The following is a 25,726-nucleotide window of genomic DNA, read 5'->3' on the forward strand; positions in this document are numbered from 1 at the left end:
GCGGAAGAAAACGAACGAACGAACTTTTCAAAACATGATGCACAACCTGAATACCCTATAAAGCAATAGACCTTTCGTGGCAGCGGGAAATAAATGGACAACAGTCAGACATGAGATAAACAAACCCAGTGTGAGCCAATATTACAGCAGCACCAGCTCCCAAAGGGCTTTGCATCACTACCCACCTCTTCTAGTAGGGCTGGGTATCAGTAAGAACCTCACGATTCGATTTTGATTCTTCATGTCGCAATTTAAATGCTTCGATATGGATTCAGTAATAAGCAGTAATAAACAAATAATTAATTAGAGTGCCTGTTGATAATTTTCAAATTCAAAAAAGTAATCTTAAATTATAAATCTTTCCTCTAGGAAGCTCTAGTTGAAATGTATACAAAGGCACACGATGTGTTAAGTTATAAAATAGTACAACCATAGTTTAGCTGAGAAAGTGCCATTGTTTCTGGGACTGCGTCGTACATTTTTGTCTGACATAATCAGACATAACTGCGGTCCCTCCGCCCTCCAAGGGAGTAACACGTTGACACTGAGCCCTCTCTCTCCTCCCGGAGGAGAGTGCTACTCGCGGGCGCACGGTGCAGCGGCCAGGATGAGACCGGTTGCGCTGTTAGTTTACGTTACAGTCTCCGAAAGAGCGGTGCGTCAGACATCGGCTACCCGCCTCCGCAGCTCCGACGGTCTTTCCGCAGCGCATCACCCTCCGACCCTCAAGCGAGATCGCGGGTGAGGCTCTTCCAGCTGCTGGAGGCGGGGACCGAGAGGCGTCCGGCGAGGGACAGCCGCTGCAATCAGCCCTGCATACGTCATTGTCACTCACGAGACAGTCTCCAAAAAATCGAGACGGGTCTGTCTGCAGCCTGCAAGAGAGGGGCGTAACCTGTAGTGGGCGTAACCTGTAGTGGGCGTAACCTGTAGTTGTGTAAATCACGTTGAACCACGCAAGATGTAGAATGAGACCCGCCAAAAGCAAGAACAGAACAAAGGAAATACACAAGAGATGTCTCAAAAACGAAAAATTGCGGTAGTATCCAGACAAGTAAGTGTCCTTTTATTTTATATAGTTAATGTAACACACGTATACAATTCCTGCACATTGTTATATTATTACCCGGGGGCGATGAACTAAGCAAGTAAGCTATAAATTTTATCCACAGTATTAAATATTATTGGGCAGACAGAACGAGGCTAGCCAGTTGCTGTGGAAACTGAACCAAACAAGGTAACGTTAGCAAGATAGCTTCAGAGGGGGTTACTTAAGTAGAATTACTTTACTGATCCCAGGCTGGGAACTTATTTACCTGCCCGTTTGGTAAATTACATGCAACGTATATGTATGTATTTCTATCCTAAACGATCCTAAAAGGTTGACCCAAGTAGATAAATCTAAGCTAGAAATTGTGGCTGTTGTAATGTAGCCAGAAATAACTTGAAAATTGTGACTCCGCTGTAATATTAACCCGCTAATTCAAAAACATTACTTTTAGCGTGGTCTAGTGCAACAATTTAAAATTAGTTATGACATTAAACCGGTGACTTTGATAAGGATCACCAGCTCGACTGTGACATTCATGTGCAATATTAGTATTATGGAGAGCTTGACCACAAGCATTTGTGTTGTGCCGTGATTAGTTTGTTTGAGGTTGTTGTTCAAATTTACAGTAAAACACAAACCTACACAGTTTCAGGCTATCATAACCGGGGATCATCTGTCAGCATGGGAGCACGGGAAGGAGAGGCCCACCCTTTATTTTGAGGATGAACAACTTGACCAAGTTGTCTCCTTCCTGTTCTTGGTCATAAGGGAAACGCCAAGGGCGAGACAGCTGACAGATTGGGTTGCTTTCATTTTTTATGTCCTTTTGCCAGAAGTATGACATGATTGTTTTGTTTACATACATTTATTAATTTTGGCACTGTGCTTCATATTGTACATACTGGTTTTTCATATCACAACTCACACTTGATAGATAAATGATAGATGAAAAAACCTTGAAATGGAACAATACAGATGTGTAATGTTAAAACCTTCCTCCTTTTTTTTTTTTTTGAACTTCTTTTTATTTCCCTTTATCAGATGCAGTCATATACACTCATACATTCAAGGATACAGCACAGGTGTAAATGGGGTAGAGGTAGTCCATGGATTTTGACATCCTTAAAAATGTCTAGATAGAGTCCATACTTGAAGTGGGCAGTGATCTTCATTCACTGAGCGAGAGGATGAACATATAGTACACAGATGTTCACTATTAAATGGCATGAGAAAAAAAAAAAAAAAAAAAATCCTCATCCGTCCCATCAAGAATCAATAAAATATGAGGTAATTGGGGACCATCTATTCAGAAATACATCCATTTTCAAGTGTAATCTTGCGGTTATATTTTCCATATAATAAACATCCTTAACCTTCTCTCTCCATTGTGTTACTGTGGGGGGCTGCGGCCTCAGCCAGGAGATTGTAATCATCTTCTTAGCAATTAGAAGAAGGACTCTCAGCAGTATTCTCTGATTATAGTTTTCTAGATCGTCTGGTAGTATTCCTAACACAAAACAAGATGGTTTTAAGGGAAGATCTATATTTAAACATTTCTTTATTTCAATTTGTATGTTTAACCAATATCTTAACAATTTCGGACAGTCCCAGAATATGTGTGTGTGGTCTCCCACCAGGCCACAGCCCCTCCAGCACTGATCTGAGGCATCTGCAAATCTTGACATAACGACGGGAGTCCTGAAAAACCTCATCTTAGTTTTCCATTCAAATTCCTTCCAGATAGGGCTATTTATAATTTTATGGCCCTCACTGCATGACAGTTCCCAGCCGTTATCTGGAATTATGGTGTTCATTTCCAGTTCCCATTTTTCTTTTACATCCAGACTATTATCCGTTGGTTCCTCTTGTAGTATCTTATATATGTGTGATATAACCTTCTTTTTAATAGTCCCTTTGATTGTTAAAATAAAGAACTGTTCTATATTAGAGGGCAAAGTGCACATTTTGTCCCATTCTTTGTGTTTCTGTAAATAGTGTCTCAATTGGAGATATTTAAAGAAATCGTGGGTTGGAAGGTTATATTTGTGTCTGAGCTGTTCATAGGACATCAGGACTTCCCCGTCGAATAACTGGTCGAATATAGCTAAGCCATTCCGTTCCCATTTCTTGAATCCTGTTCCTAATTTAGATGGGAGAAAGTCTGTGTTTTGTGCAATTTTCAGTGCTCTAGATATTGACACAGGGAGTCTTAATTTCTTCTTTACAATGGACCATATTCTTAAAGTGGTTTTCACCCACTGATTGTCAATTTTATTTATTTTCCAAGTGTTTTGATTCAGGAATGGAATTGTGTCTAGGGACAAGTTTAGGCATCCATTCTGCTCCATCCCGACCCATATAGTATCTTTGTCTTGAGATATCCATGCAACCAGTGCTCTAAGCTGAGCTGCCCAGTAATATTTTTTCAAGTTAGGTAAATCGAGGCCTCCATTTTCTTTTGTGCATAGCAATCTTTTCCATCTGATTCTAGGTCGTCTGTTTTGCCAAATGAATTTAGATAACCATTTATTAATTAATTTGAATGTGGAGGTGGGGACCTCTATGGGCAGAGATTGGAACATAAAGAGCAGCCTTGGTAGTATGTTCATCCGTATCGTTTCTACTCGTCCTATTAGGGATAAGGGGAGAACTTCCCATCTTATAAGGTCATTTTTTATCTCACCCATCAGTTTGCCATAGTTGGCTTTGTACAGCTGTGGTGCTTCAGGTGTTATAATAATACCCAAATATCTAAACCCTTGATTAGACCAGTGAAATTTAATACTGCCTGTTAATTGTGCAGGCCAGTGCCCCACCAGCATCATTGCCTCTGACTTTGATTGATTAATTTTATAGCCTGAGAACTCTCCATATTCTTTCAAACTTCTCATTAATGCTGGAACAGAGGTAGCTGGATCACTAATATATGTCAATACGTCATCGGCATAAAGAGGGATTTTGTGTTCTATTTGACCTTGATCTTTTATGCCTTTAATGCTATCGTTCTGTCTGATTAATGCAGCTAGAGGTTCTATATTTATAGCAAAAAGCAAAGGACTAAGGCAGTCACCCTGTCGAACCCCCCTCTCAAGATAAAAAAAACCTGAACAGCATCCATTCACTCTGACACGTGATTTCGGGTTTTTGTATATGACTCTTATCCAGTCTACAAATGTGGGGTGAAACCCCATAACAGCCAGGGTTTTATATAAAAAATGCCAATTCACTGTGTCAAACGCTTTCTGGGCATCAAAACTAATGAGCATAGAATTTTGCATCTTTTTCTTAGCACATGTTATGATGTTTAATGTTCTTCTTATATTATTAGCTCCTTGTCGACCAGGGATGAACCCCGTCTGGTCTGGATTAATCAATTTTGCTATAATTTTTTGCAATCTTTTTGCCAGGATATAGGTTAGTAGCTTTTGGTCGTTACATAACAAACTAATGGGCCTGTACCCTTCACAAAGTGTTGGGTCTTTACCCTCCTTATGAATCACTGACATAATAGCTTCTGACCATGTGTTTGGCGGGTCACCTCTTGCAAGAACATAATTGAAAACTTTGGTTAGTATAGGTACTAATTCCTCTATGAAGCATTTATAAAACTCCCCAGGGAGTCCATCTGTCCCTGGAGATTTGTTGTTTTTTAGATTTTTTATGGCTTCCCGTACTTCTGTCTCTGTAATTTCTGATATCATTTGTAGTGCTTCATCTTCTGATAGTGAGGGAAGATGCAGATTAGAAAGAAAGGCCTCAGGATTGTCTTTTTTAGTATTTGATCTAGTTTCTTTATAAAGCTCTTCATAGAATGTTGCAAAAGCATCTGCTATTTCTTTAGGGTGTGAAACTGTCTTTTTAAGGGTGGGGTGAACTATCTTAGGTACCACACGACTAGCCTGGGATTTACGGAGTTGAAAAGCTAGTAAGCGGCTTGCTCTGTTCCCCATCTCGTAGTATCGTTGTTTAGAAAATCTTAAGGCTCCTTCTGCTTTGTTTGTGAGAAGTTTGTCCAAAGTCTTCCTACTTTCTTTTAATTCTAACAGAATATTATGTGTTCTTGTAGTTTTGTGTTCTAATTCTAATTGCCTTATTCTATTTTCTAATTTTGTTTGTTCTTCCAGTCGTATTTTCTTTAATCTAGATGCAATTTGAATCATCTTTCCCCGTATAACTGTTTTAGCTCCCCCCCATAGGATTGATGGGGTCACCTCTCCATTATCATTTATCTCGAAGTATTCTTTTAAATGTTGTTTTAAATCCTGTGTGGCCGTGGTATTAGTCAATAACGAGACATTCAGTCTCCAGTATCTGAAGAAATTTTCTTTGTTTATATCTATGACTAAAGTGACAGGAGCATGATCACTCAGAGTTATTTGTTCTATATGGCAATCTGTTACTTTGTACATATGCTGTTGAGATAAGCAGAAGAAATCAATTCTGGAGTAACTGTTGTGTACATTAGAGAAAAAACTAAAGTCTTTTCCTGAAGGGTTTCTAGATCTCCAAGGGTCAATAAGTCCTAATTCTGAAATCATACTATTTAGTGTTTTGGTTTTTATTGTTTGAGGTCCTCCCTCTGCTGGCATCCTATCTAGCCTTCCATCCTGTACAGCATTGAAATCTCCCCCGACTATCATGATGCCCTTAGCATTGTCTGCAATGACATTTGCAATTTCCCTAAAGAACTTCTGATCTGGCTCGTTTGGGGCATACAGGTTCAAAATAGACATCTCCACCTCTCCTATTGCACCCACAACCATAATAAACCTCCCTAATTTATCCTGAATTACTTTTTCAGAGGAAAAGGTTAGTGTTCTGTTAATTAAGACTGCCACTCCCCTTTTTTTACCAAAAGATGAGTTGAATACTTGACCCACCCATTCTCTTTTTAATTTTTTATATTCTCCTTCTGGTAAATGTGTTTCTTGTAACAAGGCAATTGAACAATGTAATTTTTTTAACTGACTATATATTTTTTTCCTTTTAATAGGATGGTTCAGTCCATGGACATTATACGTGATTACGGTTAAGTTGTTCATGTATGTATGGCAAAAGTGTTCATCCTATCCTCGATTACTATTCTCCACCCAAACCTCAGTTTCAGCATAGTGCACCTGTTAAGTACCTGAGACACAAAATATGACTGCATATCTGTTGCTATGATATGATCAAGCATTGAACGTGATGAACAGAAAGAACTTGTATATACAAACAAAAGAGAACTAACTTCCAAAAACCCAGCTGGCTGCACGAACATCCTGCTAACCAGCTTCGGTAAAGACGGAGAGTGGTGACAAAGAGCTCTCCGAGTGAGACACTTAGTGCTACTGCGACTATTTACAGAGTCGCCTATGAGTGAAGAATGAATAAAAAAAATAAATAAAAAAAAATAAAAAAAATAAGTAAAAATAAAGATACCCTTCGTCCTCTGAAGGAGAAACCCTGTTTTTTTTTTTTTTTTTTTTTTTTTCAGTTGTTTTCTTTTTGAGTAAACCAGTCAAGTAGGACCAAGTACCGAACAAGGGAACCTGTAAACCTGGTCCATTGGCAATGCTATTTTACAGTTTATTATCAGTCTGTTTACCTCTCAGAGTTGTTAGCTATTCAGTCATCACCTCGAACAAAGGTCTAACAGTCCGTGTTGCTCATCGGTAAAGGGCCCGCTCTATTTGATGCTGAAGCCGTGGCCTGGGGATCACGCAGCAGCTCCCTCTGGAAATCCTCCTGTTCATCCACTTTGACGTTAATTCCCATCTTCCTGAGTGTGGGGGCCGCCTCCGAAAGGGTCGTAAAGGTCCTCATGCCAGAATCCAGGTAGATTTTCAGCTGGGCAGGGAACGGTGAAGTGGCTTTTATTTTCTTTTCTTTAAGCTGTTTTATCACCTCCCGTACCTGTTTACGTTTCTTCTGTACATCCGATGTGTAATCTTGGTCGAAGAAAATCTTCTGTCCTTGATATGTCACCCCGCGTTTTTTCCAGGCGTGTTGAAGTACCGTTTCCCTGGCTCTGTAGTCGGAGAACCAGATTATGATGGATCTCGGGGGGGCGGGTTCCTTCGGTTTCATGGTCAGCGAGCGGTGAGCTCTCTCCAGACACAGGTCAAAATCTTCCGGTAGTTCAAGCGAAGAGCGCATCAAGTTGGATATGAACTTAATCATATCATTCTTTTCCTCTCCCTCTTTCACACCGTAAATGCGCAGATTATTCCGCCTTGCCCTGGATTCGAGGTCTTCACACTTAGCAGACAGTTTAGCTTCTTTTTGAAGCAAATAGCGAATGGCTCTCTCGTGTCGGAGTGCTTTGTCTTCCGAGTCACTTATTCTCTGTTCCACATTTGTTACTTGTTGTTCCAACCTTGTTGTACGTTGCAGTACGTCTTCGAGAGTGGATTCAACCCTAGATAGGGTGGTCTTCGTCTCTTTAACGGCCTCTGAATGTTCTTTCCGCAGGTCACGAAGTTCAGCAAGCACAGCAGCCATTTTCTCCTCTGCGTCAACTCGTGTGTGGGTGAAGCGGTGACTATTTGGTCTCGTTTCTCGTCTTTTTTAGCCGCTTTGCCTTTTTTTTTCCTGTCTCTTTTCTTAGATATGACATTCTGGCCTCAGTAAGAGGCGAGTAATTAAATTAAAATACTGAATTGACTGGTTTTTGAGGGTTTCTTCCCGCAGCCGGAGGATCAGGCTGTTGTTCCTACCATGACGTCACCGGAAGCCCCCTTCCTCCTTTTTTAATGCTTGTGGGGTGCTTGACAAAAATTGTTCAGAGCATTCAGACCCCGTGTTGTAGAATATTCCTTTTTTTGTACTTTTGTCAAATCTTACATAGCCTATTGCACTCTAAGAGTGTCATAAGGATGTGATATCAAACTAGACATAACATTGTTAAAGGCTACATTCAGTTGTGACTGTTTTTTAATTTAACAAATGTCAATAGTCCTGTCCAGGTGACAGTCTACACCCTGGTTGAAAAGTACACCTTGACAGTGCCAGAGGCTGTGGCCAGGTTCAGAAGGGGCCCACAATATGAACCATTGTAAGATTAATATATAAAGAATTGATGATAGACATGTTTCAATGTGTAATGAAATATACCCATTCTCATCTACAATAAAGTATTTTGCAACACCTACTTGAAACCTTTCATTTAATGTTTGTTCTTTTTTTGACAGTGAATTGGAAATGATGCAAGCTGACTTGATGAAACATTTATCAGAGGATGCAACGGAGAAGCTACAAGCCTATAAAGATAGAATGCAAAGAGCCCTCTGAGCCATTTCTTAGCCAGCTATAAGATGTAATATCTTCACGGATTGACTTTTTTTTTCTTTTGACCCTCCAATGAAATGTGTAACGGTCCTACTGGGGCCTCAAACCATTCTCCTCTGTTTAACGCAAAACTGTAGTAAATGGTGCATTTGTTGGGGACTGTTTTCTGCGATGGAGTAATACACATTTGGTGCACAAGTGAATATTAACAGCAGTATGTGTGTGTGTGTTTGTCTGTGTTTGTGTGTATGTGTATGTGTGTTTTAGACTAGAGCAGTGCACACATACAAACTGTAGAGTATGTATCAACTGTGAGCATGTGTGCATACATAAACTTATCTTTTATACAGGATATTATAATCGTTTTGTATTGTATATGCAGTTGGTCTGTTTCATTTCATAGTTCCATCAGCATCATTTGGCTCCATAAAACTTGAGACAAAATGCTGAAAGGCATTACAGTGTGCATCACTGCCTGGGTTGGATGTAAAGAAAAAAATAGCTAATCCTTGCCTTTGAACAGCCATGTTATTAACTGCTTTATAAGTGTCCAGTGTCCTTTGTTAAGGTCAAATCACACAACACTTAACAAGTATTTCCTAACAGGAGAAGCATTTATATTTACACAAGTCCAAGCACTACCATGTTCGCAAGCAGATGTTTGTCAGCAGACCATGTTCTTATGGAAGTTAAATCCTGTCATTAATCAAGAGCATAGATTTTCAGTTTGAGAGCATGATTTCATTCCTTTTCAGTGACACAGCTCTTTCACGTGCTCAGATTTTTTCTCCTCATGCTCACATTTTGTTCTTGCATTTAAATTTCTTCTGCTCTCTTTCAAAATGTCAGCTTGAACTCAAAAATCACATGCCCGTGTTCACATTTCTCCTTCTTGCACACAAAAATTTCGCTCGCATTCAAATGTGCCCTCTGCGCGCTCAGATCTAAAGTGCACACGCTCAGAACACGCACCTGCTCACAGGTCAAGTTCTGCTCTCGGATCTCTCCTCTGCTCACGGATTTTTCTTGTGTATCAACACTGTCAACCAATAGAAGGACGGCTACTGTTGACCAATCAGATTACACCCGCTTCTTTGCGGGGCGGGCACTCTTTCTACCGGGTTTATCTACTTCCGCCCTCCAGGCTGTTAAATGTGGTGGTTGCCTTTATTTTTTGACGACCTTTGGAATAAAATATCAGTTAATCAATACACCAGCGCCCGTGCTTTTCATTACAGTAGCTACATCAACATAAAGTAGAACAATAGCTGCTGTACTTTCGCCATATTAGCCAGCTGCCCAGCAGTATAAATACTGCACTATAAATACTGCAGAGTGGTTATGATCGGGACGATAGTACAGCGGTGAAGAATATCGTTTGATGATGATTTTTGCTTCATGGGACGCTGGTTCGCATCCCGGCCCGGCGTACAGAGCGGGGTGTAAATGTACTTTATATAATAGCCGAGTTTCAATTAACCGCAGGGTCCACTTTAAACGCCAGGTGCAGGTGTATATTTTGATAAATAACCGCAGGTTCCAAATAAATGCCGGGTCTAATTCATTTATTTTTTTTAATCAAGGAAGAAGACGTGACCACTGACACTGCACGTTTTTCCAACTGCAATGAACCAGCTTTGGGGGGGGGGGGGGCAGCTTGCAAAGGGTTGAGAACCCCTGCAGTTGTAGAATCCGTGTAATGAAAAACGGATGAATGAAAAATACGCTATGATGATAGCGTATTTATCATCATAGTGTCATTACAGCATTTTTCATTACACGAGCGAGGGTGCCGGCCGAGCCGGGATGCGAACCAGCGTCTCATGAAGCAAAAATCATTATGAAACAAACATTTAAACCCCTGTACTATCATTGCGATCTTTCCTGACTCACAGTATTTATACAATATAAGATATATCCCGCTGCCTGGGCAGCTGGCTAATATGGCGAAAGTACAGCAGCTATTGTTCTACTTTATGTTGATGTAGCTACTGTAATGAAAAGCACGGGCGCTGGTGTATTGATTAACTGATATTTTATTCCAAAGGTCGTCAAAAAATAAAGGCAACCACCACATTTAACAGCCTGGAGGGCGGAAGTAGATAAACCCGGTAGAAAGAGTGCCCGCCCCGCAAAGAAGCGGGTGTAATCTGATTGGTCCACAGTAGCCGGCCTTCTATTGGTTGACAGTGTTGATACACAAGAAAAATCCGTGAGCAGAGGAGAGATCCGAGAGCAGAACTTGACCTGTGAGCAGGTGTGTGTTCTGAGCGTGTGCACTTTAGATCTGAGCGCGCGGAGGGCACATTTGAATGCGAGCGAAATTTTTGTGTGCAAGAAGGAGAAATGTGAACACGAGCATGTGATTTTTGAGTTCAAGCTGACATTTTGAAAGAGAGCAGAAGAAATTTAAATGCAAGAACAAAATGTGAGCATGAGGAGAAAAAATCTGAGCATGCGAAAGAGCTGTGTCACTGAAAAGGAATGAAATCATGCTCTCAAACTGAAAATCTATGCTCTTGATTAATGACAGGATTTAACTTCCATATGTTCTCTCTGTCATGGCAGTCAAAGAACTAATAAAAAGCTGATTTATAAACATTGAAATCACTTGTGCATTGTGTGTGTGTCCAAGCCTGTGTGTGCGTGCCTGCAATCACGAGCGTGCGCTTGTGTCTAGGATGGGGGGCACAAAAAGAATATTTGCACCGGGGCCTATCACCATGATGTTAATCTACTGTGGCAGACAATGTAAATAATGTTGCATCAGAAAGTCGGAGTGTGGCCGAAGTGAAAAAAAGTGGTCAGACATAAAAGTAGAAGCAAAAAAGCGCCTGTCATCACACAGGCAGAGCGTCTGTGTCACGGGCGGGGGAGCAGCCACCGGAGCTCACCCCGCTGGATGAAAAACTGGTGGGGATCATTGGGGAATCCCCTGAGTGGAGCTGTGAGGGAGGTGGAGGGGGACACCGATGCCCCTCGTGTCATCCAGCGGCTGTGTCCTTACAGATGCAGTCGTGCAAATGCAGAGAAACACCATCACTACAATAAATGATGTTGCCAGGGAACTGCGGGAGATAAAAAAAAGTCCTTTCCGAGTTAAACACCATCAAGAAAGAATTTATTAAATGATTGTTTCGTATTTGTTTCCATATCTGTATTTTCACAAGCGACGCATCGCCAGCGTTTGGATGTGATGCACGGTATTATTTTATTAACTTATGTTATTGTCTTATTTTGTCTTTAACATGTCCGAATAAACAAATAAATTATAAAAAAATAAATAAATAGGGGTCCGGGTCGGGGCCAAGACAATCAGCGTCGGGGGCAAGGCCACATCCTTCAGCTGTGCCACCTTATGTGGCACACCCACGCGAATGGCTACAAAAAGTCATTCATACCATCAGTTGCCCTCTGCAATAAGGAACTGTTCAAATAAATGCACACACACGCTTAACACATACGATTTTAATTCACACGTTGTTTTTAACACAGGAATGTTTAGCTATCTTACTCACATCCACACAAGCAATGACATTGATATATTTATTTATTGAATCCATTTACTCATGAATTCTGGTCTCTGAGAGTGTCTTAAGTGTGGTGTTTCCATCTCATCATAATATCCTGCCTTTTTACTCGTTTACCACTAAAACAAATAAACAATAGAAAGAATACATCTATTATAGGGCAAAGATTGCGTAGACATTGACGTTTGTGCCGCTGGACCGCGGTCAAACTGTAGTAGTACTATTTAGGATCATATCCCTTTAAGAAGCGTGCATAGTGGGCGTAACCTGTAGCAGTGACGTAACTTCACGTTACGCCCACTTCAGGTTACGCCCCTCTCTTGCAGGCTGCAGACGGATACAGTTGGGGAAAAATCACGGGTAAGTAACGCATTAACGCAGCCTGCTTAGGGGAAAGTAACAGTAATCTAATTACTCTTTTTGCTATTGTAATCCCTTACTTTACTCGTTACTTGAAAAAAGTAATCGGATTACAGTAACGAGTTACTTCTAACGCGTAACTGCCCATCACTGGTGCTGACGAATGCAAAATTGTTCTATTTGGGTCTGGGGGCCGCAGACAGCTTGTCAGATCCCCAAACACTGAAACAAGCCACAGTACACTGTGAAGACAGTGAAGCATGGTGGTGCAGGCATCATGATGTGGGGATGTTTCTCATACTATGATGTTCGGCCTATTTATTGCATACCAGGGTTCATGGATCAGTTTGAGTACTTCAGAATACTTGAAGAGGTCATGTTGCCTTATGCCAAAGAGGACATGCCCTTGAAATGGGTGTTTCAACAAGACGATGACCCCAAACACAGAATACCTGTTCACAGGTGGCAGAAGTTGGTCGACTCCATGCAACACAGATGTAAAGCAGTTGCAGTTCTCAGAAACAGTGGTTATACAACTAAATATTAGTTCAGTGATTCACAGGAAAGCTAAATATTTATACAGTAAATGTTTGAGTTTGTTAAGAAAAATGCAGACACTGCTTTTTTTTAGAACACATTCAAGTTACTTGTACTTGATTTTCATTGATGTAATGTCATATAATACAAATATTTTGCTCTTTACTCTCTACTATATTTGTCTGACAGATTTATACGATACTGGTTACTTTTTAGATTACAATCTTTCAAATCCTTCCTGTCAAGTGAAAACCATGTATATACAAATATAGTTATTGTTAGGTTTTACTGACAAACTGAAGAATGAAGCACTTTTTTCTCAACATGGCAAGTTTTTCCTCACTCGAATCAAGGATTGAAGGACAGAGGATGTGCAGATTGTTAAGCCCACTGAGACAATGTGGTTGTGATTTTGGGCTATATACAAATAAAATTGTTCCTTTTATGTTCAGGGTTCGACATAACACATGGCCCGCTGGCCCAGGGCCAATAAAAGTAGGTGCAGGGCATGTCGATTGGTCAGTCACCATTGGCCAGTGAATGAACAATCGCTGATTACACTGATTACAGTGATTGGCCAGTTATTGCCGTACGACAATCGTGATTCGCTAGAACGCATGCGGGAAATGCTTAGAGTGACGGCGGGAAAGTAATTCGGAAAAATGTCGGCGAAGGAATGCTACGAGTCCGAGAGGAGGAAAAGGGGATTTCTCCCGAGGTGGAGGGATCTTTATACCTGGCTGAACCACCGCGACGGCGTAATGTATTTTGAAGTATGTCTGCAGTTTCCGGCGAAGGCTGACCGTGGTCAGCCTTCGTCGCAAACACCGGCTTTGGGACTGACCGGCTGATGATTGGCTGTTCTGCCTTAAGTCCCGCCTCTCTTGCTGCGTTAGATTTATTGTTCAGTTCGTGCTGATGATGCGGGAACTACCGTAAAATACCAAATAATAGCCGGGCGTTTATTTGTTTCAATCACTTAACAGACCAGGCGTTTATTTGGGACAAGCGTTTAAAAAAAACGTGCAGTGTCAGTGGTCGCGTCTTCTTCCTTGATGTTTTTTCAAAACAAATTAGACTCGGCATTTATTTGGAACCGGCGGTTATTTACCAAAATATACACCTCCACCAAGCGTTTAAAGGGGACCACATGATGTGTTTTATAATGTTTTTATGTGTTTACAGCTGCTAATGTATGTAACGCTGTTACTGTGATGATACATGACAGTTAAATATTGAATATGTCTATAATAACCACATCCTGACATGTAACTGTGATTTTTGATGGGTGCTAATAATAACAATCATGACAAAAAATTAACAAAGACTGCAGATCACGATAAGAAGCTGCAACTGGCAGTGAGCTGCTTTCTTTTCTGTTAGCAGTGAAGCGATGTACTCCATCACAGAACATTATAGAATATGATAATGTATAAAATAACATTTTATGGTAAAAAAAAAGAGTACAGTTGCAGTAGGCTTCTATTATAAATATTCAGCATATATATATATATATATATATATATATATATATATATATATACATATATAATATATTATTATTATTATTATTATTACTATTTTTCTGCATATTCTTGACTTTGAATGGGAGCTGCTGTAAAGCATTTCTGTTTCTGATTCATATATTATGCAGTCAGTTGTCTATTTTTTAAGTTTAATTAAATGAATAAAGATGTCACATTTAGATGTCAGGGTGTGGTTATTATAGACACAGATTCAATACTTAAGTATCATTTATCATCACAGTAACAGCGTTACATACGCTGTCACGATGGTTCAGCCAGGTATACTGATCCCTCCACTTCGGGAGAAATTATGGTACTGTTTGTACAGTGCTTTCAGAACATCAATCACCTGAAAAATGATAACAGAATTATAGGAGTGAGAGAAATGATACATCTCAAAATATTAAATATGTTGTAATTTCAATTTTGAAACTGTAACACTTGTTATTACGCAAACCCCTATTACTTTTTGCCATCATTGCCAGATCATACTGATTTTGCAGGGACAGACTCAATAAGCAATTAAATGGGAACAATTTCAATAAATAAACAAGTCTTTTTTTTTTTTCTTTTTTCAAAAAAACAGTTATTTTCATTTTTTCCTGGCTGGGCCACTAAAATTACACATGGGGCAAGTAAAACTCGAATCTACTGGCCAAGCGGGCCAGTAAGAAATTTTTTTTATGTTGGACACTGATGTTCCAAAAACCCTTTCCTCCTTCTTCAGCTGAAAACAACTCTTAAAAAGACCTCTTGGATTAGATGGACATTGCATCATCAAAAAGCTGAATACAGGCTGTCTATTGCTGTAGACATAGACATAGAATTGTTCTCTAAAAGTGCCCAAATTTGATTAATTGATTCCTGCTGCTTCCATGCACTCGCTGGTATATTATACGAGTCGCTTTGTTTTCATGTAGATTAAAATAGCCAGCACCATATAAAGTAGTTACAATAACCTCAACCTTAAACATCTGTAAAATTACTAATATTAATCTAAAACATCAGGTATAATAGTAGAACACTGACTGCAATATAAGTACTTTAGATCTTGATAGTTGCGGATAATACTTACTACCTAAAGTAGGTTTAAATGGAAGGTGTTAAATTCTAGTGCCATATTTCCACAGCGTATACAATACTTTTACTCAAGTTAATGATCTGAATACTTCTTCCAACATGGACCTATGTGTATCTTGCGGTCATGTGAAATATGACTTTTGTCTGTCAGGAGCAAAGCCTTTTATGTCAAATTATACAAACTAGAAACAATATGCTATATACTATACAGTAAACATACACCGTTATGTGCTAAGTATTCCGATAAAATTGTAATAAGCCATACTTTGAATCAAATTATGCAAAAACTAGAAATACTATGTTTTTTATTAGACAGTAAACAAAGACATTTAAAACTACACTCATAATACAGAAACCTATAATTATTGAATTTGGCAAAACCTAGACATACATTCATCAGCCAAAATAAAAGAAAAAACGGTGTTATATCCTAACTAACTAACTTAGTTGCAACACGCTGAATTTTGTATTTAATGAGACAAAAACTTTAAATAATATCGACATTTATATCCTCGTTAGAAACCATAGACCTTAAAAGCTAAATCACACTGTAACGTTTTTTTTTTTTTTTACAGGCTGTAATTTGACAAATGCAGTGCCATATCAATAATGGTCAGTCAAAGAACAGCGCTCAATTAAATGCATTTATTTGGGCTTGAATATAATTTTACTTTATTACGGGGTACATTTTTGTCAATTACAACCTTGTTAGACCCTTATTAGACATTCGTTGATGTTAATTAGTGACACATTACGAGAAAATCACACTCTAAATTAAAGCAGGGTCCATCTTATTTCCTACCTGTTAGACCCTTATTAGACATTTGTTGAGGTAAATTAGTGACACATTACGAGAAAATCGCACTCTAAATTAAAGCAGGGTCCATCTTATTTCCTACCTGTTAGGCCCTTATTAGACATTCTTAGAGGTTAAATAGAAGCCCAAATCACACTGCCCTTCGAGTGTGTTGATTCTCCGCATTGTCTTCTGTGTGAAAGTTTCAGATGCAGAGAGGAGGGAAAGTTTTGCTGCGGCTCTGATGTGACCTGGAAGTATCAGAGCTGCAGCAGAGACGAGCCAGCGTCTGTGTTAATGGAAAAGCCTGAGGCGCATAGCTGACAGTTAAACTGATCCTTCACTAATCAAATAAAAGAGAATGACCCGCTGAGCAACGTTACAGGACCAAACAACAGTAATGTGGTAACTGGTAGCGTCGGTAACTTATATGATGAAAAAAAGTGTCTGTCATCCTGTCTGTCCTCCTGTTTGTTGTCCTGTCTGTCATCCTGTCATACTGTCTGTGATCATGTCTTTCCTACCGAATATTCGTCACATTTCTGCCCAAAAGACAGCATTTTTCCCTGGCAAAAACTTAAAATAACCGAGTGTTGGTCTCCCTCCACTATTGTGTTGTAGTAGTTACTGTATTGAAAAAAATCACTGCGATGGTCAGCGCTCCTGACTGAGACTTCAGCGAACTTTCCCCCAGAAAAAAGCTTCCCTCTACGAGGGGGGGAGATAGTCTGACAGCGTCCTGTTTACTGATGGTGATTATGTAATTATTTTATTATTTTTATTATTTTATGATGGTCACTAAACTTGCTTTCTGGATTACTGCACATAAGAGAGGCACATCCCCTTTGGGGAACTCGTGAAGCTTTTGACATTCGTGCATTAACTAGTACACATTAGTAGTAATGTGCCATTAAGGCTGCTCCAGAGAGCTGAAGACGAGTAGGCACCTTTCAATGGATACACAAAGAGCCACCTCAAATAAGAGCTGTCATAACAGCAATCATTGCATTTAGAGGAAGTTGTTTGGTTATTAAGTGACATTGACTTTGTCATGTGAATTTCTACACTACTACAGAGGGACTGCTCTTTCTCCCTCTCTCTGCCTGCATCTATTTCTTTTCTCTCAGTCTTTTCCTCCCAGTCTTTGATTTCAATGTTGGCAGCTGCGCATTAAGACCAGTCTATACCACTTGATAAAAATCTAGAACACTGACATTGATTCAAAGTGTATATTGGCTGAGGGGGCTTACTCTGTGTTATATATTTAAGGTATACGGGAAAGGCTTGTAACCTCCTGTGAAGTTGTGAAAGCATCACATTTGTGCAAAGCTCTGTCCAATAAAATCACGACGTGTGTAGTTGAGACCACAAATATGGCGAGTGTTGAGATGGGTGTGGTCCAAGCAAGGGCACCAGAAGTAAGGGTACAGGTTGTCGGGAAGGGGGAATTGACACCCAACTTTACAAACCTGGTTCACATTGTTCTTTTTATTTACAAGAAGGCACACAGACTGTGTGTAGTCCATTTTGCCTGTTGATCTCTTCTCTTTTAACAGCAGATGTCAGTTGAGTAGGAGGTCCTTCAATTTGGCCCAGGACACATGTGCCTACACACTGCGAAAAGAATTAGTCCAGTTGGTTAGCGCAAAAATTACATATTACCGTTACCGAGGTGATAAAAGCACCAAATTTTACATGAAGCTTCTTTAGGACCTCCTGAATGATTTCAGCCTAGGAGCCCAGCTGAAATATTGAAATTTAGTGTCAAATCACTCACAAAACGATATCCAAGAAAAACGTTTTTTTGTTTTTTCCTCTCGAGTAAAACTTTAATGGTAATGGCCATTTAAGACCACTAAAAAAGCTTCCTTTTTTTAATTTGTGCTCTGGCCAGTAGATCTTCCAAATTGTAAGTGTAAAATAGAGTACCAAGACATCTTAGACCCCAAAAAACCTCAAAAGCCCTGTATAATATAGGCGAAATTATAGAAAAAAGGCAGCAAAAATTGCTTAAATGTTAAGAGATCTTGGGTTTTCTCTTTTATTTTTTAATTCAACTTTAGGTTATTCATTTAGCCATCTACTGAGTTCATAGTTTGGCCATTAGTTCTGCATCACATCACATTAAATCCTATTTGTGTGTGACAGTACATAGCTAGACGTACTGCTGTTGAATCTGGAGGGGGAAAGCCGATGTAATGATGAAATGCAACGACTGGATATTCACAAGTGCTTCCTCTGTGAGGGTGGCATAGATCAAAGTGCTCTCCATGAAGTATCAACATTTGATGCCGACAGGAATATCCAACATTTTCAAAATTCAAAATGGCAGTTCAAACCATATTTCAACTCCCAGTTTTGATTAATTTTGAGTCAATTTAGATGTTTTAGAGGACACTGAATCAATAAAAATAAATTGCAGGATATTTATGAACACAATTATCCAAATGATGCAGAATATGTACATTTTAATTCACATAACATTACACTCTGAGGTGAAATCTGAGGTAACAAAGGCAAGTACCATATCAAACTATCACTATGGCTAAATAATACAGAGAAAGGAGTATAATACAAGTTACAGTTAGAACACAAAAGTCCTGGAACAGATTTTAAAACAGAAGTATACCCAAAATTATCACAGCAGAAAACTAGAAAACTTTCATCAAGCAATAGCACCTTGTACTTCTGCTACTCTGCACTATATAACCATATATTCATCATCAACATCTTCTTCTTCGACTACATTTTTGTCGTCTTGCTCTTCTTGCTGTGAGTGTGTGAGCTGGGTGCAACATGTACTGTCATAGCCATTGCAGAAGCAGTAGCTGGTACAGGGGGCTTGCATCCAGGACAGGCATGATGATTTCCTTCCTTCTCACCTTCCTTCTTGTTCCATCCAAACTTGGTGATGTCCACAGCTGGTGGATCAGGGCGGTCTGCTGGTTTCCAAAGCAGCATCTGTAGATGGGCACGCCGTCCATGGAGGTGCACGTTGCGCTCTGTAGGAGGCAGTGTCTTCAGTGCTGGGGGGGTTCTGCACTTTCGGTATAAGTCATATCTGGCGACATTCAGAGATGCAGACTTCCTGCGGCTGTACAGAGCCAGGAAAAAAAAACCCTCACTGTCTCTGTGATTTGCAAATCAGTAGCACCCTCCTGTCCAATGAAGTGACGCAGGTCACCAGGTACTACTCTCATGGCCTTGAGCGCAGACACCTGCCCTTTGCCAACGAGATAGGAGGTGGTGTCACACCCTAGGGAGCATGCATAGCCACCTCTCCATCTGCAGGTGACATGTGATACCCACCCTCCAGCACCAACAGACCATGAGCACAAACATATCAGTGTTGTCGCTGAGAATGTGGACAGTTTTAGCACCACGCCTGGCTGCTTCGTCATGAGTGACAATACTGTCTGACCATCTTGATGTGATCTCCTATGTTGTGTGCAAAGGAGCTCGCCTACCCTCCACTCAATTGTCTTGTCCTTCATCACTTTATTGCGGCTAGGTAGGGGGGTTTTCAGTGACAGTTGTACTCTATTGAGCTCCCCCCAGCCCCTGCCTCTCGTGGTCTTTGGCAGAGACTTGCTCATTCCGGTCTAAGATAACAAATGTTTGGGTGATGTAGTGATCAAGCCGGTGCCCCATTCTGGCTGCGAAATCAGCCACAGTGCCTTACAATGGCCACACCACGCGATAGATTAGCTGCGATGCATCAACGAGTACAACGTCTGGTGGGTGGGGATTGGGAACAAGGATTTCAAGACGCTGAGCAATCACAGACTTGTTACTGTTTCTGAGGCATCCATACTTACCGATGATGGATGCAGGGACCAAGCCAAGCTCGTAGATAAAGAGGGTAGAGAGCTCCATTCTTCTCCTGTTCCCCACCACCACATGCCTTTCACTCCCTTCCCTTGCTTGATTCATGTCTGCTCCCCAAACATATCTCCACTCAGTGCAGCTGCACCATCTGAGTGGCAGCACACATGGCTTCCGGCGAGGAGGTCATCCTTGGCAGTAGCAGGAAGGTGCTGCATGTCGCGCAGATGCCATGTGATCCATCTTGAGTAGTTGTGATGACTAGCGGCAAAGAAATAGGGCAGCATCTCTTCAAGGCATGTTGTTGTTGCAGCAACCAGTCACCCTCTCTTTTTGCTCGCCAGAACTTGTGCGCTATTTGGGTTGGGGTGATGAAGCAAAGTAGTCTAACTTCTTTTGGTAGCTGTGGTAACATTAAGGTCAGTGTAAAGCAGAAATAAATGTGTGTTATGAGTATGTCATACCACAGAAACATGTGTTATTGACCACTGAGCCAAATTTGAAAGATTAAAACAATTGCCAAGTATACAAAATGGGGGCGTGTCAGTTAGAGGCGCTGGAACCAAGCCAACGCGCGGGAGGGGATCCTCCTCCGTGTACTGTACAAGGACCTAACCTACAGTAACAATGGAAGCTAGCAGCATCATCGGACGGACCCAGCCCGACCTGTTTGAGCCATCCGAGCCAGAAACTGACTCTGAGTCAGACACTGATAGTGCTCAGCCTCGTTCCTCACAGTCCATGTTTTACATTACACACCAACATAAAACCCATATTGGGGCACATAAAATATTACCTGTAGATTATCATTGTGCTGTCAGATGGACTCTGCTCAGGGAATGAGGCCAAATCATGTCATGATTAAATGCAATAACATTTGCTAACATTACATGGGCATGACAGGATGCCCGATGTAACATCACTTTCAGGATTTGCACCTTCAGCAAAATGCTTTTAGTTGCCCAAATGTACAATATTTATAACATACATAAGCACACACTTACACTTAGAGCTTAGATCTGGCCTTATAATCAAGCCCGTATGGAAGTTAAATCAAGTCATTAATCAAGAGCATAGATTTTCAGTTTGAGAGCATGATTTCATTCCTTTTCAGTGACACAGCTCCTTCGCGTGCTCAGATTTTTTCTCCTCAGGCTCAGATTTTGTGCTCGCACTTAAATGTCTTCTGCTTTCTTTCAAAATGTCTGCTTGAATTCAAAAATCACATGCCTGTGCTCACATTTGTCCTTCTTGCACACAAAAATGTTGCTCGCATTCAAATGTGCCCTCTGCGCGCTCAGATCTAAGTGCACACACTAAGAACACACACCTGCTCACAGGTCAAGTTCTGCTCTCGGATCTCTCCTCTGCTCATGGATTTTTCTTGTATATCAACACTATCAACCAATAGAAGGCCGGCTACTGTTGACCGATCAGAATATCCCCGCTTCTTTGCGGATGCGTTCGCTGTACTTCAAGGAGCGTCGCATACGGACGGGCACTGTTCCTACCGGGTTTATCTACTTCGGTCCTCCAGGCTGTTAAATGTGGTGGTTCCCTTTATTTATGACGACTTTTGGAAAAAATATCAGTTAATCAATACATGAGCGCCCGTGCTTTTCATTACAGTAGCTACATCAACATAAAGTAGAACAATAGCCACTGTACTTTCGCCATATTAGCCAATAGCCAGATACCCAGGCAGCGGGATATGTTATATAGTATAAATACTGAAGGGTTAGTGTGTTTGAGACTATAGTACAGCAGTTAAGAACATCAATTAATGTTGTTTTTGCATCATGGGACGCTGGTTCGCATCCCGGCCCGGCGTACAGAGTTTGGTGTAAATGTACCGTATATTACCATATAATAGCAGCGTGTCAATTAACCGCGGTCCCCTTTAAACGCCGATGCAGGTGTATATTTTGATAAATAACCGCTGGTTCCAAATAAATGCTGGGTCTCATTCATTTATTCTTTTTTTAATCAAGGAAGAAGACGTGACCACTGACACTGCACGTTTTTCTTCTTCGCCTTTTTCACGCGTTGTGCTGCTTTCTGTCAGTCAGTATCACACTGATGATCGCCATGGCTCCGGTGCAGCAACAAAATAAAAAGTATGACTTGAAATTCAAACTTTCTGTCGTAAAATATGCAGAGGAAAACTCGGGAAAACCGTGAGTGACAGACAGCAGAGATGAGGAGTTTGCAGCGAGTGCTAGTTGGATGAATCGTTTCCTCCGCCGCAACTTGCAGGAGGATGCCAGAGAATTCACTGAGAAGCTGGCGAAGTTTGTGACATTTTCATTTCGGATTTTGAGAGGAAGGAATTAAACGCCTGTCCCAAATAAACGCCTGGTCTGTTAAGTGATTGAAACAAATAAATGCCGCGGCTATTATTTGGTATTTTACGGTATGATAGCTTGCTTGGCCGGGGAGAGAGACATGGATCACAGTGCTCAGCTGCAGATACATCAGAGAGGTGACAAGACGCGACTCATCATGACTGACAGGCATCAAGGCCACTCAGCGTTACCTTACTGACCCGCCCCCAGATATTTCATTCACAAAAACAGGGCCTGTGGCAATTCTGGACAGCTGTTTTTTTTTTCTTCTTTTTTTCTTCTTCTTCCTTCATGGGCCCCCTGACAAACGCTTAACAAGAGATGGTGGGTAAACATACGTGATTAAAAAGGTGTAATGAAAAATACGCTATGATGATAGAGTATTTTTCATTCATCACACGAGCGAGGGTGCCGGCCGGGCCGGGATGCGAACCAGCGTCCCATGATGCAAAAAGTAATATGGTCAGGAGATCTTAACCGCTGTACTATCGTCACAATAATGCTCACTTTTCACTATTTATACTATATAACATATCCCGCTGCCTGGGTAACTGGCTATTGGCTAATAAGGCGAAAGTAGAGCCGCTATTGTTCTACTTTATGTTGATGAAGATGAGGCCATAAGATGAGACTGTTTCACTCATGATGGACTAATAGTAATTTGCAAAAGACAAGAAAAGATCAGAATGAAGATTTTATACTGTGGGTAATGGGGGCGGGACTTGATAAGCTTTGGCTTCTCCCGCTTTTCCCTTTCGGCCATGTGTGTTGTATTATTTGAACAATGATGAAATGTGATTCTTATGAATTGACATGTCCGAAACAAACAACATAAAAAAAAAAAAAATGTATGTAGCTATTGTAATGAAAAGCATGGGCGCTCGTGTATTGATTAACTGATATTTTATTCCAAAAGTCGTCATAAAATAAAGGGAACCACCACATTTAACAGCCTGGAGGACCGAAGTAGATAAACCCGGTAGAAACAGTGCCCGTCCGTATGCGACGCTCCTTGAAGTACAGCGAACGCATCCGCAAAGAAGCGGGTATAATCTGATTGGTCAACAGTAGCCAGCCTTCTATTGGTTGACAGTGTTGATACACAAGAAAAATCCGTGAGCAGAGGAGAGATCCGAGAGCAGAACTTGACCTGTGAGCAGGTGTGTGTTCTGAGCGCGTGCACTTAGATCTGAGCGCGCAGAGGGCACATTTGAATGCGAGCGACATTTTTGTTTGCAAGAAGGAGAAATGTGAACACAGGCATGTGATTTTTTACTTTAAGCAGACATTTTGAAAGAAAGCAGAAGAAATTTAAATGCAAGCACAAAATGTGAGCATGAGGAGAAAAAATCTGAGCACGCGAAGGAGCTGTGTCACTTAAAAGGAATGAAATCATGCTCTCAAACTGAAAATCTATGCTCTTGATTAATGACTTGATTTAACTTCCATAAGCCCGACCCTACCTGACCTGAGCCCGTGCATGTTGTGTCCGAGCTAGTCCGGGTTGTCAGCCTGACTGGTTGACTGGTTAGCTAGCTGCAAACTATTCTAAGAGATGCTATGACTCGAGAGTGAGTGGAAAAACCTCCGAAACTAATGCGCTGAATGTATTTATATGGCTTCCGCAGCAGGGCCGGGATCATGTCCGTGTTACGTAATGCAGCAATGATTTCTGACCCGCCCATTAAATCCTGAACACAAAAATCGTGAAACACAGTTTGTGAGCCTAGCTCCAAAATTAAATTCTAAATGGTTGAATGGCTTTTTACATGTTTTAAGGAAATACATTTATGACCTGTTTAATGTGTTTTGAAGAAAATGGCTACATTTGCTTTACACAGACTTTATGTATGCACTACATACATACTGTAATCACTGTTATCTGCTTCTATTTGATCAACTTACTTGCATTGAGATGATATGATCCAAATATAAAAAACTCTGTTTTGTCCATCTTTCCATCCAGCCAGTATTCTGCCTGATGCAGTTACCACAGTGACAATCACACAGAATTGAGCAGCCAAAAAACGCAAGCAGAACTGAAGCAATTTGAAGAAAAATTAGGTCTCAACATTCACACCAGTGACATTGTGCTCTGTTGATTCTGAAATGCAGGTCCAATGTATAAGGCATATAAATAACCTCAAAATCGACTCACAATTAATAAAAATCGGTCCACCGGGAGTTGAAATATGGCCACTTTTGGTTTAAATTGTCATTTTGAATTTTGAAAATGTCAGAAATGGATTCAGCATCCTTAATAACCCCCAAAACCACTCCAATATTGTCCAAATCGGCCAAGCAGTTGCTGAAATATTGCCCATATAGGCTAATGCTAATTAATGCTAATAATGCTAATTATGCAAATTGCCCAACATATACAAGTTAGCAACCAGCAGTTTCTTAATACTGCACAAGCACTGCACATTTCTAATATAAAACTTTGGTGTACTCAATATTTCCGGGTTCACAATGGGGCTCTATGGGCTGGCAATACTGCTCACCTCTTTGCAAATGCACCTGTAACGACTCATAATTATTAATTACAGGGCCAATAAAGATTATACTTTTTCAATACTTGTCATGTATTGAAGCTTTAGTAATGTAAAAGTTCATACACATAAATAAAACTATAAAATGTTAACTTTGGGATTCATTTGAACACTTTATCTTGTGCAGGAACTTGAAAATCACTGTGTTTTAAGCATATTTCATTGATATTGATATACTGCTAATATGAAGTTTTTTTCTGAGGGCTCCTAGGCCAAATTTACACTATAGACCCTAAGGAAACACCATGCAAAATTTGGTGCTTTTATCACCTCCGTAACGGTAATTTCATTATGCCACCGGACTAAATGGGGTCACATGTAGGGGTGTAAGGCCACATGAAGAAGCCTGAAAGCACTGTGAGGATCATGTTCTTTGATTTCTCCAGTGCTTTTAACACCATTCAGCCTGCACTCCTGGGGGACAAGCTGGAGCTCACAGGGGTGAACCAACACCTCACATCCTGGATCCTGGATTACCTCACTAACCGGCCACAGTATGTCAGGACTCGGGACTACGTGTCGGACATATTGATCTGCAGTACAGGGGCCCCACAGGGAACGCTCCTGGCCCCTTTCCTGTTCACCCTGTACACCACAGACTTCTACCACCAATCACCTCACAGCAATCTACAAAAGTTCTCTGACGACTCTGCTATCATCGGCCTCATCAGAGACGGGGACGACAGAGCCTACAGAGAACTTATTCAGGACTTTGTGGACTGGTGCCAGCGGAACCACCTCCAGCTCAACGCTGGGAAGACCTAAGACCTGGTGGTGGATTTCCGCAGGCACAAACAACTCTGCACACAGGTGAACATCCTGGTAACGGACATTGAGATGGTGACATCTTACAAG

The 25,726-nt window shown here is 40.8% G+C and overlaps 1 protein-coding gene and 1 long non-coding RNA gene across 2 annotated transcripts in view; one reads left to right on the forward strand and one right to left on the reverse strand.

The window, feature by feature from the left end:
* fhit (fragile histidine triad diadenosine triphosphatase) overlaps positions 1–25,726 on the reverse strand; it is a 143,028-nt gene that overhangs the window by 41,430 nt on the left and 75,872 nt on the right. The window lies entirely within an intron of this gene.
* On the forward strand, positions 1,542–8,653 carry LOC115584188 (uncharacterized). The gene is made up of 3 exons (XR_003984510.1): positions 1,542–1,886; positions 7,999–8,087; positions 8,224–8,653. It is a non-coding gene; the product is annotated as an uncharacterized LOC115584188 (long non-coding RNA).

The sequence above is a fragment of the Sparus aurata genome, chromosome 6 (genome assembly GCF_900880675.1).
Source record: "Sparus aurata chromosome 6, fSpaAur1.1, whole genome shotgun sequence".
In the NCBI taxonomy this organism is placed as follows: Eukaryota; Metazoa; Chordata; class Actinopteri; order Spariformes; family Sparidae; genus Sparus; species Sparus aurata.